The following is a 15003-nucleotide window of genomic DNA, read 5'->3' on the forward strand; positions in this document are numbered from 1 at the left end:
TCTAAACTCCTCCAACTCGTTGAGTTGAAGGAGTCTCTTCTTACCCGCGGCCTTAGAATCCATATTAAGCTCTTTGATCGCCCAAAAAGCTTTGTACTCCAATTCGACGGGAAGATGACATGCCTTACCATAAACCAATCTATAAGGTGAAGTACCGATCGGTGTTTTAAATGCAGTCCGGTATGCCCAAAGTGTGTCATCAAGCTTCATGCTCCAATCTTTTCTTGACTTGGCTACTACCTTTTCTAGAATCGCCTTGATTTCCCTATTAGAGACCTCAACTTGACCACTAGTTTGAGGGTGGTAACTAAGCCCTGTTCTGTGATGTACGCCATACTTCTTGAGGAGGTTATCCAATTGTCTTTCATGGAAGTGGGTACCCCCATCACTAATAATAGCTCGTGGAACACCAAACCTGGGAAATATGATCTTCTTGAAGAGCTTAATGACTACCTTGGAATCATTCGTTGGTGAAGCTATGGCTTCAACCCACTTGGACACATAATCGACGGCTACAAGTATGTAACAATTCCCATTGGAAGATGGGAACGGCCCCATATAATCGATACCCCAAACATCGAATATTTCAACTTCTAGGATGCCAGTTTGGGGCATCTCATGCCTCCGCGAAATGTTGCCAGTCCTCTGGCAAGAATCACAAGCCTGCACAAAAGTGTTAGCGTCTTTAAACATAGTAGGCCAAAAGAAGCCTGACTCATTAATCTTGGCCACCGTTTTAGTGGGGCCATGATGTCCACCATAGGGTGAAGTATGACAACTGGTAAGGACGCCGTGAACCTCCCATTCGGGAACACACCTGCGAAATAATCCATCTGCACACTCACGAAACAAAAAAGGGTCATCCAAAAATAATGTTTAACATCATAGAGGAATTTCTTCTTCTGTTGGTAGGACAAGTCATGAGGTAGAGTACCACCCACTATATAATTAGCAAAATCGGCGTACCAAGGGTGATGCTCTACAACTGCATACAGGTTATCGTCAGGGAAAGAATCATCTATAGGTAAAGAATCCTTACCCTCATCATACCTGATACGTGACAAGTGGTCTGCCACTACGTTCTCTGCTCCTTTTTTATCTTTTATTTCAATGTTGAAATCTTGGAGCAAGAGAACCCAACGGAGTAGCCTTGGCTATCAAATATTTTAACGTTGCATGATCAGTAAAAACAATAACTTTAGAACCAGCTAGATATGATCTAAATTTCTCTAAAGCATATATAACAGCAAGAAACTCCTTTTCTGTGGTGGCATAGTTGACTTGGGCTTCATCTAAGGTTTTGCTAGCATAATAAATAGCATGCAAAACCTTATCCTTCCTCTGTCCGAGCACGGCTCCTAGTGCAAAGTCACTTGCATCACACATGATCTCGAAAGGGAGGTTCCAATCGGGAGCACATATGATGGGTGCCGATATCAAAGCCTGCTTAATCCTGTGGAAAGCCTCAAGACACTCGTCAGTAAAAATAAATGGGGCATCCTTGAGCAAAAGCTGTGTCAGTGGTTTAGCAATTTTAGAAAAATCTTTGATAAAGCGGCGATAAAACCCCGCATGACCCAAGAAGCTTCTAACTCCCTTGACATTAACTGGGGGAGGTAATTGCTCAATCACTGATATTTTAGCTTTGTCTACCTGTATGCCCTTATCAGATATAATATGACCAAGGACTACTCCCTCTGTCACCATAAAGTGACATTTCTCCCAATTAAGCACTAAGTTGCACTCCTCACATCTTTTCAGAATTTTAGCGAGATTAATTAAACATGAATCAAAAGAAGAACCATATACGCTAAAATCATCCATAAAGACCTCCATAATAGACTCTATGAAATCAGAAAAAATGCTCATCATGCAACGCTGAAAGGTAGCAGGTGCATTACATAAACCAAAGGGCATTCTACGATAAGCAAAAGTGCCATAAGGGCATGTAAAGGTGGTCTTTTCCTGATCTTCAGGGTGAATCGGAATTTGGAAAAATCCCGAATACCCGTATAAATAGCAAAAGAATTTGTGATTAGCCAACCTCTCAAGCATTTGATCAATAAAGGGGAGAGGGAAATGATCCTTTTTAGTGGCGATATTAAGTCTACGATAGTCTATGCACATACGCCACCCTGTTACAGTTCTGGTGTGTATTAATTCATTTTTATCATTGGTTATCACAGTCATCCCACCCTTCTTCGGTACTACCTGCACAGGACTTACCCACTTGGAGTCAGAAATAGGATAGATGATACCTGCATCGAGTAATTTCATCACCTCTTTCTTGACTACTTCCTGCATGTTTGGATTTAATCTTCGTTGGGGTTGAATGCAGGGCTTATAATTTTCCTCTAGATGAATCCTGTGCATACAAAAATCAAGGCTAATACCCTTAAGATCATCAAAACTGTACCCTATAGCTTTCTTATGGGTTTTGAGAACCCCTAGAAGTTGGGAAGATTGTAGGTCAGTGAGTGCAGTACTGATGATCACGGGGTGTAGTTCCTGCTCATCTAGAAAAACATATTTTAAATGAGAAGGGAGAGGTTTTAGCTCAGGTTTCTTGACCTCTGCAGGTTTTGATTCCTGAACTAAATTTACTACCTTCATTGTCTCCTTGGGGCTTAACTCTTCTAAGGAAAGAGCTTTTTCGATATTTTGTACCTCATTACCCCAAATGCTTGCATTATCGCTGGATAAATTCCCGCAGAGAACTTCCTCCAAGGGATCCTTAGCAAGAACCTGTGGCAAGCTATCAACACAAATATTGTCCATTATATCAATTGTATCAATATAACAACAATTTTCCTCCAACATAGGCCCTTTCAAAATCTTCCCTAAATTAAAGGTAACATTATCGTCGCCTACAGAAAGGGTCAGTTTACCATTTTTCACATCAATAATAGCTCCTGCAGTGTGGAGGAAAGGCCTACCTAATATAATGGGTATTTGTGTGTCCTCTGCCATATCTAAAACAACAAAATCAACTGGAATGAAAAATTTACCAACTCTGACAGGTACGTCCTCTAAAATTCCCAAGGGATATTTTACCGAACGATCTGCCATTTGTAAAGTTATATTAGTAATTTTCAATTCCCTCATATTTAATTTATCACATATAGATGATGGCATGACACTGACACTAGCACCCAGATCACATAAAGCCTTATCAATAAAAACATTCCCAATGTGACAAGGGATAGAAAAACTACCGGGATCCTTTAATTTAGGAGGTGATTTATTTTGCAAATAAGCGCTACACTCCTCTGTGAAAGCTACAGTTTCTACTTCATTAAAGGCCCTTTTTCTAGTCAGAATGTCTTTCATGAATTTAGCATAAGCAGGTACTTGAGTGATTAAATCAGTGAAAGGGACTGTTACCTGCAGGTTTTTCACAACCTCTAAAAACTTACCGAATTGTTTATCAAGCTTACTCTTCAGTTGTCTATTAGGGAATGGAAGCTTGATAACTGGGCTCTGCACAACTCCTCCCTTATCCTGCAATTTACCCTGCACAGAAACATTAGTAGGGTTAGTGTCTTTTTGTAGCCCTGCAGGGCTAGCAGAATTACCGTTTGATGTAGAGGAATCTAGATTAGAAACTGGTCCATCTTCCTGTGGCATAGGAGGTCCATCATAATGGGAACCGCTCCTTAGAGTGATTGCATTAGCATGATCTGTAGGATGGATAGGCTGTGACGGTAGAGCTCCCTGCTGACGGGATTGTAGGGTAGATGAAAGTTGTGCAATTTGATTGTCCATGATTTTATTGTGGGCTAGGATAGAATCAATTTGCGCATCCCTACTCTCCATGTGCTTTTGCATATTAGCTAGCATCGCTCTAATTTCTGTCATGGCAGGGTCGGAAGATGATGAGGGTGATACTTGGCTTTTCTGGCTGGCATTAGGATGATAATATTTTTGCTGTGGTGGGGGTTGCTGTTGTGGTTGTTGTGGAGATGGAGGGTTTTGTACATTGGTACTCCGGTATGAAAGGTAAGGATGATTTTTATAACCGGCATTGTAGGAATTGGAATAGGGGTTATTTTGCCTATAGGTTTGAAAGGCATTAACCTGTTCCATAGAGCTCCTACAATCTTGCTCCCAATGACCTACAATTCCACAATTTTCACAAAAAGCTTCATGGTTAGCAACAGCAGAAACATTAGCTACAGAGTTAGAAGTAGTAGTAAGATTATCTAATTTTTGACAAATAGAAGTTAATTGAGCTTGCAAAAAGGATACAGAATCGACATTATGTTTCCCCTTATTTGCAAACCCCCTCGGATTCCCATATTGGGAATTGTGTATTGCCATGTCCTCGATAACCTGTCCTGCATCATCCACATTTAAATTCATAAACCTCCCACTAGCTGCCGAATCTAGTACTGATCTGATGGAAGAATTTCCAAGTCCATTATAGAATGCTTGGATCAATTGCCATTGTGCTAGATTGTGGTGGGGGCACTCTCTCTGTAGATCCTTGAACCTCTCCCAAGCCTCATATAGTGTTTCGTCGGCCTCTTGAGCGAAGTTCTGAATAGCACTTCTTAGCACCGCTGTTCTCTCTGCAGGATAATATTTGTTATAAAAGTTCAAAGCAAGAGTTTCCCAGTCAGTAATACCAAGTGCAGTTCTATTCAAACCATTAAACCATAATTTTGCTTTGCCACATAAAGAAAAGGGAAAAAGAATCTCCCTGATTTGGTCCTGCGTAACCCCGGCTTGTCTAATGGTGTTACAATATTGGCAGAAATCTGCGATGTGAAGATTAGGATCTTCACCCTTAGCTCCGCTGAACTGCTTCCTCTCTATCATAGTGATAAATTGGGGCTTGATCTCAAATTGAACTCCATCTAGAGCCGGAGTAGGAGTAAGGTGCGGGAAATCTGTGAGCTTCGGTTGCGAATAATCACTGAGTTTCTTCTGGGCCGTCATCTCTGATTCCAAATCTGAAGGAATATCTGTATCACTAGAATCAGTGGGAGGATCTCTTCGATCGTTGTCCTCCTCAGAACCCGCCAGAAATTGTCTGTAGAGTCTCCTTTGCCTATGAAAAGAACGCTCGATCTCAGGATCAAAAGGGATGTCACCTGATCTAGAACACCTGGGCATAAACAAAGAACTAAAGACAAATATGAGATTTGCCTCAAAGAACTAATGTTCTCTGAGGCAAAAGGGGGGGATAATCTAGACTACAAAAATATAATCAGAAAAATAAAAATAAAACCGTTTCCCCGGCAACGGCGCCAAATTTTGACAGGGTAAAGTCGTATCCCCTAATCAAAAATAATTACCTAAATCACTAACTAAGGTAGATAGGGAAGTAGGGTCGAAATCCACAGGGAAACAAGTCTTTTTAATTCTAATTAATTATTATAATCTAAATTATCTAAGTAACCAATATTTTGAATGTGAATTCTATACTACGAAGAATGAGTTTAGGGAGAAAAGAATCAATAATAAGGAAACCTAGGGTCACAGGTTCACCAATAATTAATATTCCGGGATAGAACAAAGCAATTAATAATTAACAGTGCATCGATAATATGATTAACAGGCTCTCGCAATTTATTAGACCTAAGTTCCTATTAAAAATGGCCTTTAATATTAAATCAACATCTGCTCGATTCATCAATTCAATATTGCTAAACATTCACAACCAAATTACATCTGCTCGATTCATATTCTAATTGCAAAGAATTAAAACAATTCAATAGGAAATCATCATGCAATATCAACAATCAATAATAACAAGCTATCCCTTCATATTAATTATGGATCCCCTTAAACCCTAGAATTAAACTACTCACTAATCATCATAACTAATCCAATCAAATAAACAATTAAAAACATAAACAAGAAAACAATTAAAATAGCTGAAATTAGAAAGGGAAGAAATTGTACCAAACAAATCTGGAATTAATGAAGGAATTAAGTACAAGAATTAGAGAGAATTTAAGAGAGAGAAAAATACTAAGTAGAGAGAGAAAGTCTAAGAGAAAGGAGGTCCGTAAATAATCCGTACCAAACGTATATATACTTCCCCTAAAACAAGAATTAACTAAACTAAATCAGACACTAGGAAAAACACGCGCCCGATCGGGCGAAGGGGCGCCCGATCGGGCCCGCCTTTTTTCTATGCCCAGTCTAAAGTGCCGCGCCCGATCGAGCTCACGCTCACCCGATCGGGCGCGCCTTTCTTGATAGCCTTCATGCGCGCAACCACCCGATCGGGCGTATGCTTGCCCGATCGGGCCCGGTCTTCATCTTCAAGGGTTGGACTTCGATTGGGCTAGATTTCTCGGCCCAATCCATATTTCCTCTCGGGTCTCGAATACATGGTCCAATTGCCTTGTGATCCAAATAACCGAGCCCTTAATCACCGGCTCGATGGCTCTAGCCAGCCTTGGGCTCCAAAAGTGGTCGTGTTCCTCCAATGCTCGTAGTCGCTTCATAAAAATCCCGGGAAAATACTCCAAAGGTGTAATTCCCTGCAAAACTTAACCAAAACTACGAAAACACTAGAAAACGCATATTAGTAATAAAAGTGGCCCCAAAAAGGCCAAAAACACTACTAATTATGACCGAGGGACGGGGGTAAAATACTATATAAAATAGACATATCATTTATATTCACATTAGGCAACAATAAATTTACATAAGCTAATTACAGAATCTTAATAGCCAACATATAACAGAGAAGCCAAAATTATAAGAACATAACATTTATTTTGACGTGTATTGGAAAATATGGTCAACACACTACTACAAAAACTAGAATAAGAAACGCAAGATACAAAACAGTTATCTAAGGTAGGCGATCTCTAGGATTATATAAAACGCCTATGTTAGAGAGATGTTTTATATGTTGAATCATATAGAACGCCTCTAAAGTGAACCGTTCTTTTTGATTTGTTTTACTTTTTTTAATAAATTGTGACTTTACAATGTAGGGCGCCTTTGTTAGCTAACCGTTCTATTTGATTGAAACATTTTAAAAAATAAAAAAAAAATTTAAATGGCAAACCCTAATTTCTCACGGGTTTACCCCTTATATATATATATATATATATAACTCCATTCTCAACCAGCCGTATCTCTTCCCTTCATCAATATTTTCCTCCTCTCTCTCTCTCCTTAGATATGGCTTAAGGTTACTCCATGGCTTTTACCCTAACTACAATCAAAATTATCTCCATGGCAGAAAACCAATCTCGTCCTCAACAAAAAAGCCCAAATTTAAAGTTTCAACAATGGTGAAACCACAAGCAACTAAACCAATAAAAGTCGCTCAATTTTTGGCCACAACGCCTTTTTCGCTGTCCTTCGTTAATTCTCCTCCACATCGCTGCCCAATTTGGATTTGATTGTCAAATTCAAATTGACTTATTCAATTTATAGATGTATATCTAGCAGATTAGGCTGTGATTTTAGAATGTTTATTACTTCATTGTTAATTATCATATACTGTTTGCTCTTGTTTTCTCACATCTTTTAATTTTTTTTTTTCATTTTCATTAACTGTTCATTTTATTAACGTGAGAAGTTGTTTCGTTTTAGGAAGATGTTTCTTTGATTTTGATTTTTTTTTTATTTATTGAGATTAAGATTAAGATCTATAGTTTTGTGTTGATGAAAATGCATGCCTTATACTTCCTATTTGTTTTTTTGTTGGCTCTGACTTTATAAACAAAGGGTTATTATTTGGATGTTTGGTTAATTGCTAGTTACATGATCTAAAAATGAATATATTTTAGTTAAAGATGTTTTATTTTAATTATCTATACATCTAATACTTATAATTTTTTTTGCTTGTTTGTTTCAACAGATGAAGTAGATATAGAGGAGAAAACATTCTTAAAGATCTTCATGGAATCCTGCATTTTTGTTTTAAGTATTATTTTTTTCGCATTTGATTTGTATCAAAATGTACTTAGTGTTTTTGTCAAAAAACAAATGTACTTAGTTTTGTAATTAATTGAATACAGAGGTGAATAAAATTTATTTTGGTATTGGATTTTGACTTTTATAGTTTAAAATTGATTTGAGTTATTGATTGATGATGTAGATTAGTAGTCTTGTAGATATCAAACCTCCGCAATTCATGCAAATTATTATATATTTTTTTTAATAAAAATTAGACAAAGAGAACTGTTATATATGGGAACCGTTCTCTTTGATTTTGTATTCTATACGAGCTTTGAAGAATAAAAGAAAACGGTTGACTCACATAACCGTTCTCTTTCTTTTGCATAAAGAACGCATGTTCCACCCGTTTTATAAACTTTACACATCGCTTAGCAGAAGAACGCTTCTAAGACGTTCTATAAGCCCTATTTCGACAGTTCTCTATCCCCTTTTTTGTAGTAGTGACAATATTTACTAATAAAAGTTGAATCATTTAGTTAATATTCATCTTTCCATATATATAGGATTAATTATGCTTGATCTTAATTTTGTACATGATGGATGTTTTATTTTGAATATGTATGCATTTTAATCCATCTTTTGAATATATTATAACACTTCTTTTTTGTGGAATATATAGGGATGATTTAAGTATAACCCAAGTATTGATTTATATTAGCCAACAAGAAAAATATAACATCCAACAGAAAAGACATATTAGACAACAAAACATAAATATAAGCCAACAAGAAAAGTTCATCAGCTAACAAAAAGGTATATCAGGAAACAAAAAAAAATGAACCAATAAATCAATTTTAACGCATGATAGTTAATGTATAAAGAATATAATAAACAAGAAAAACATATAAGATAATAATGGAAATACATAAGCCAATAACAAAAACATATCAGATATTAATAGTAAACATAATCAACAACAAATTATTGTTATAAGTATTGTATATGCCAACACTAATAATATAAAATTCATATTTAGATTCACATAAGCCAACTATAGATTTATATAAGACAATTATAGAATCATAACTGCCAACATAGATAACACAGAAGCCAAAATTAGATTCACATAAGCCAACAATATATTCATATAAGCCAAGGAAAAAAAATGATATTAGCCAACTTAAAAGTCATGTGAGTCATCAATAGATACGATACATATAAGCCAAAAACAAAATAATAACAACCATCTATAGATTCATTTAAGCCAACATAAATATCAAAGTAGACTACAATATATTCATATAAACCAATTAAGTATTATATAAGCCAATAGGAATTATAACAGCCAACACTAATAATTTTGATGTGTATTGGAAAATGTGATCAGCAATATGTATTAATGGAAGTTGAATCATTTAGTTAATATTCATCTCTCCATATTGGCGTCTTTTGGTTTATTCTCTTCTAATATAAAAACCTTTTATTTTTTTTATTTCTTCTACTCTATCATAAATATATCAAAAAAAGGAAACTATAAAATTTTTAAGATACCAAAAGAAGACAGGAGTTTATTATATGTATTCAACACAAATTCCAGAATTAGGTAAGATACATTTGTAATTATTTGAAATTGGTTGCTTTTTTTTTTTTTTTTTTTTTTTTTTTTTTTTTTTTTTGGGAAATTGGTTAATTTTTTTGTTTGAAATCAGGTTATTCATAAATTTAATTTCGAATATACAATGATTGATCTTAATGAACTTCACCCAGCCTTTCTATGCCTAATATATTGCAATTTAACGTTTTTCCTCGACTTAAAGATCCAATGTACGGTGAATGTGTGACAAGTGTATGCAGGTGTTGGAGAAAGATAGCCCGAAAATGTTATAATAAAAAATAGAAAAATAATTAAAATAGTTTTTTTTTTTTTATTATTATTTCCTATTTGCCTATAAAACTATTGTTTTCTCACACATTTCACATGTTTGTTGTCTTGTATATTCTCTCTCCTAAAATAAACATTTATATTTATTTCTCAAATTTGGAAAACAATTCTCAGTATTCTACTTTATCAAACGATCTAGAAGAAAAATGCTATTGACAACTTTGAAAAAAGATAAAATGATCTACTCGAAAGAAGAGATAGAGTGAATGACGAACTGATGAAGCTCTATGAAAAAGTGGAAAAGAATGAAATCGAAGAACTGAGGAAGAGAAAGAGGGCCTAAGAGAAGTTCCATGAAGCACATAACAAGAAAAAGAAAGAAGAAAATCAACAAAAGAAGGAAGATAAAGAAGATCAAAAGAAGAAACAAGTTTAAAATCTCAAGAACAATAAGAAGAAGATTAAGATTCTAGGGTTTTTTTTTTTTTTTTTTTTTTTTTGCTGTTAAGTTCTAAGTTTAACGAAAAAATTCGTAATCTATGACATATCATTAGAATATATGAAAATTATGTTATATAATAATTAAAATTTTCAAATATATGATATTTCTTGATATATTTCTTCATTTTGCCGATGTATTTATCAAATATATTAAATCTGTAAGCGTATATAATATTTATGTAGTATCATACTATTATTCTATTGGCTGATATGATTTTTTTATTTTGTTTTGTTTGTTTACATCTTTTTAAAACTAGTTTATATTATTTTTATGTTGGTTTAAATGATATAGGTTACAATTTATACTTTGATTTTTTATATATATTTATTTTTTTGCTTAAATACTTTAAAAATCATATAAGTTAATTAAGTTAAAAAATCAGCCAATCAATATAAAAAACATATAAGCTTACAAATAGAGTATATCAGTAAATTAAATATATATATCAGCAAGCAAAGAAAACATTTCAGCTATGAGAATTTGAAATTTAAGCTTAAATATAAAACTTTTAAGCCAATAAATAGAACATATAAGCAAATGAAAAAGACTATATAAACTAAATGCTTGAATGGGACAATGCTTGAATGGATTTGTGCCAACAAAAGAAACATATTAGCAAACAAAAGATAAATATAAGACAACGAAAGAAACATATCAGGTTACAAAATAAATATATCAGCCAACAAAAAGAAACATATAAGCCACCAGAAGAAACATATTAGCCAACAAAAGATAAATATAAGCCAACAAGAGGAGTTCATCAGCCAACACAAGTTATATCAAAAAAAAAAAAAAAAAAAAAAAAAAAAAAAACCAAAAAATGAATTGTATTAGGCTATCAGCCAACAAATAAAGTGTATCAGCCAATAAAAGTAACTGGTAAGCAAACTATTAATTAACATATCAGGTTACAAAATTAATGTATTAGCCAATAAAAGAAACATATAATCCAATAGAAGAAACATATTAGTCAATAAAAGATAAATATAAGCTAACAAATGAAATATATCATCGGGTTAAAAAATAAATACATCAGCCACCAAAGATATTGAATTAAATAAATGTATAAGCTGATTTTAAAAACATATAAGCTAATAATACATATAAGACATAATAATAAAGAAAATTTAACTGATGTACACAATTCAACTAAAAAGAATATATCATATTAGCTAGCAAAGAAAACATTTTAGCTATTAGAATTTGCTAAAATTCTAAATTATTTTGTTGAGTATATCGATTGATATAAAACTCATATCACTAATGCATGCCAAGGTCCCTTTGTTTTTGTTAATATTAATATTTCCAAAAAATATTTTCATTAAAGCTGATTAAAGTCATTATGGTTCTCTGCATTAGCAATTGTTTTTCTGACTAAAGTCAATATGAAAAAGACATTCATAATTTTAAGAACTATGAAAAAATCATTCAAATCTGACTATTTTTTAAATATAATTTCTGTTCATACAAAACTCTTTTCTATATAAAGAATATTTTAATATAATTTTATATAAATAATTTCTTATTAAAAAAAAAAAAAACCCCCCTTGCTTTTTATAATGGAGGATGATAATTTTTATGAAAATATGTTAAAAAATGCATTGTGAAATGGAGAACATCTAACAGAAATACTCTTGTAAGTTAGATTCTTATATCTAATATAATCTATAGTTTAATATATTATTAATAATTTAATTTTGTATTTATGTTTGTTTCAGCTTCTTCCTTTAAAATGGAAGAGAAGGTTGCTTTTGTTTAACAATAAAACGGCAACAGTGTATTGAGGAAAGAATGGACGTGCTTGGAACGTCAGTGTGCTAAGTGTAGAAGAAGATACAGGAAAATTTGGATGATTTTTCATTGATCTAGAATGGCAAGGTTTTGTTGATAGAAATAACTTAGCTGTTGGTGAATCACAATTGTTAATGTCGGCAATCATAATTATCTATATACTTTAAACAAATAAATATCAACAATGCATGCTATGATTCAAAAAATAATTTCATCAAAAGCTGATTAAAGTCAATTTGGTTTTCTGCATGAGCCATAAATTTTCTAACTAAAGTCAAAATAAATCTCTGCATTATGAAAAAGTCATACATAATTTTTTGCATCATGAAAAAGTCATATAAATCTGACTAAAGTCAAAATTAATTTCTGTTACATTAAATGTTATAATAATTATTGTTGTTCCATGCATAACTGTTCTCAATAAAAAAAAAAGGCCTTATAAAATTAAGCTTTTTTTTATAAAAAGTTTTCTTTAATAACTTCTATTGTTTCTATATAAGAACTATATATCATTAACATATATTTTTTTTTCTTCCACACAATATTGAAGACAATAACTGATTTCTATGAAAATACGGCAAAATGTTCTGTTAATTACAGAAATATTTATGGGCTTGTTTTTGTAAGTTATTAAGTTTTATGCTTATACGTTGTTTTGTTGACTGATATGTTTTTTTTCCTCTTTTGTCTGCTGATATCAGACAACATTTGGCTTTAATTTTATGCTCCTTTAGTTGACTGATACGGAGTATATTTATTTTGTTGGCTGATATGTGTATTTAATTGTTGGGTTATATGATTCATTTCGGTAGCTGATATTATTAATTTGTTGGGTTATCTTTTGCTTTTGTTGGCTATATGTATATCTTATTGGCTGATATACTCTCCTTGTTGGCTGATATACTCCTCTTGTTGGCTTACATGTTCTATTTGTGGCTAATATGTTCTGTTTAATATCTGATATATATACTTTATTTGTTATCTTACATGTTTTTTAAATTGACTTATTTTTTTTTTTATCTTTGTTATCTTACAAGTGAAGTTAGAGTCTATCGTGGAATGTAAGAGTGATATGCGTAGAAGAAAATACGAGGACAGTTGGTGGTTGTTTTGCTAATGATGGATGGACAAGCTTTGTACAATCCAATAATATTGTTGAAGGAGAAAGACTGAATATTTATCACGATAATGATTCAAATTTTTACATTACAGTTTTTAGTGCTGATGGTAATGAAAGACTTCCTACTGAAGTTGAAAATGGTATTAATGTATAAGTTTTAATATATATATCCTTATGCAATAATAATAATAATAATAATAATAATAATAATAATAATAATAATAATAATAATAATATTATTATTATTATTATTATTATTATTAATAATAATAATAATAATAATAATAATAATAATAATAATAATAATAATAATAATAATAATAATAATAATAATAATAATACGTATTTCTTATATATATGTAATATATATATATATATATTCAATAATTATCTGCCAATAATTTTTATATCATAAAAAAATATATTGATAAAAGGGAATTTAAGTATAATATAAGTCAACTAATTTATAATATAACGTAACCAAACAATAAGTTTGTATAAGCTAAAAACAAAATCATATAAGGCAAAATCATTTAATTTAATTTCTATATAAATAATCAAATAGAGTATAATAGCATGTAAAACAAAGCATGTAAGTCAAGATAAAATAATAAAGCAACAACTGATTCTTATCAGCCAACCTAATAAACCATATAAGCCAAACTCAAATGCATATAAGCAAACCAATATAACGTAACATCCATTATTAAAATCAGTATAAGCCAACTAATATAATATATCATCCAACATTAAATAAATACATGATAATATAAGGGAACTTAAGTATAATATAAGTCAACTAATTTATGACATTAAACTAATTTATAATATAACGTAACTAACAATAAGTCTGTATAAGCTAAAAACAAAATCATACTACGTATAAGGTAAAATCAAATGCATATAAGCTAAAATCAAATAAGCCAAAATCAAATGCATATAAGCCAACCAATATAACGTAACATCCATTATTAGAATCAGTATAAACCAACTAATAATTTAATATATCATCCAACATTAAATAAATATATGATAATAAATCACATCAGAAACGTATCATACGAGCAAAGTAAGATATTATGTCAGCCAACTTAAAATCAATATAAGTTATTAAAGATAACATAAAATCAATATAAGCAAACATAAAATCAATATTAGCCATTATAAAATCAATTTAAACCATTATAAAAATCAAATATTCATGTATAATAATGTTAATTTCTATATGCCTTATAAAATTGCTACAAAAAGCGTGTTTTCTGGACGCTTTTTAGGCCTTTTATGGAGGCTAAAAAGTGTCGAAAAATTATTTCTCGACGCTGCTAAAAAGCGTCGAAAAAACGTGAGTAAAAAATTTCCAGGAACACAAAAAAGCGTCGAGAATATCGACTTTTTTTTTTGTCCTAACTAATATACGAAGCGTCACAAATATGTATTTCCCGCATTATCCCAAATGTGTGTAGTTTTTTAGCGACGCTTTTACTAGTCCATATACTCAAATTAAGCGACGCTTTTCGTTGTCTTGCGTTTATTCGTGTCAGCCTTTGGTGTGGCGGGAAACACTTTGAAATTTGAAAATGTGCAAATATGTAGACATTAAAAAGCGTCTAGAATTTTTTTTTAATCTTTTTTTTTCATTTTATTAAATTATTACCATCATACATACATTATAGTTATATAAGTTTATCATAAATTAAATTAATAACATAAAAATTAAAATAAACAAATATTCTATATAACTAGATTTAAAAAAAATAAAAAAAAACAATAATTAATCAACAATATATATATAATAAGAGTACGTAGTTAATTAATTACCAAATTTTTAAAAAG

General features: G+C 31.8%; 1 long non-coding RNA gene across 1 annotated transcript; it reads left to right on the forward strand.

The window, feature by feature from the left end:
• The first annotated feature begins 7107 nt into the window (after positions 1-7107).
• LOC145627064 (uncharacterized) lies at positions 7108-8018 on the forward strand. Its single transcript, XR_014111299.1, has 2 exons — positions 7108-7409; positions 7835-8018. It is a non-coding gene; the product is annotated as an uncharacterized LOC145627064 (long non-coding RNA).
• The last annotated feature ends 6985 nt before the right edge of the window (positions 8019-15003 follow it).

Source organism: Chenopodium album, chromosome 4, assembly GCF_948465745.1.
Source record: "Chenopodium album chromosome 4, dcCheAlbu1.1, whole genome shotgun sequence".
NCBI lineage: Eukaryota > Viridiplantae > Streptophyta > Magnoliopsida > Caryophyllales > Amaranthaceae > Chenopodium > Chenopodium album.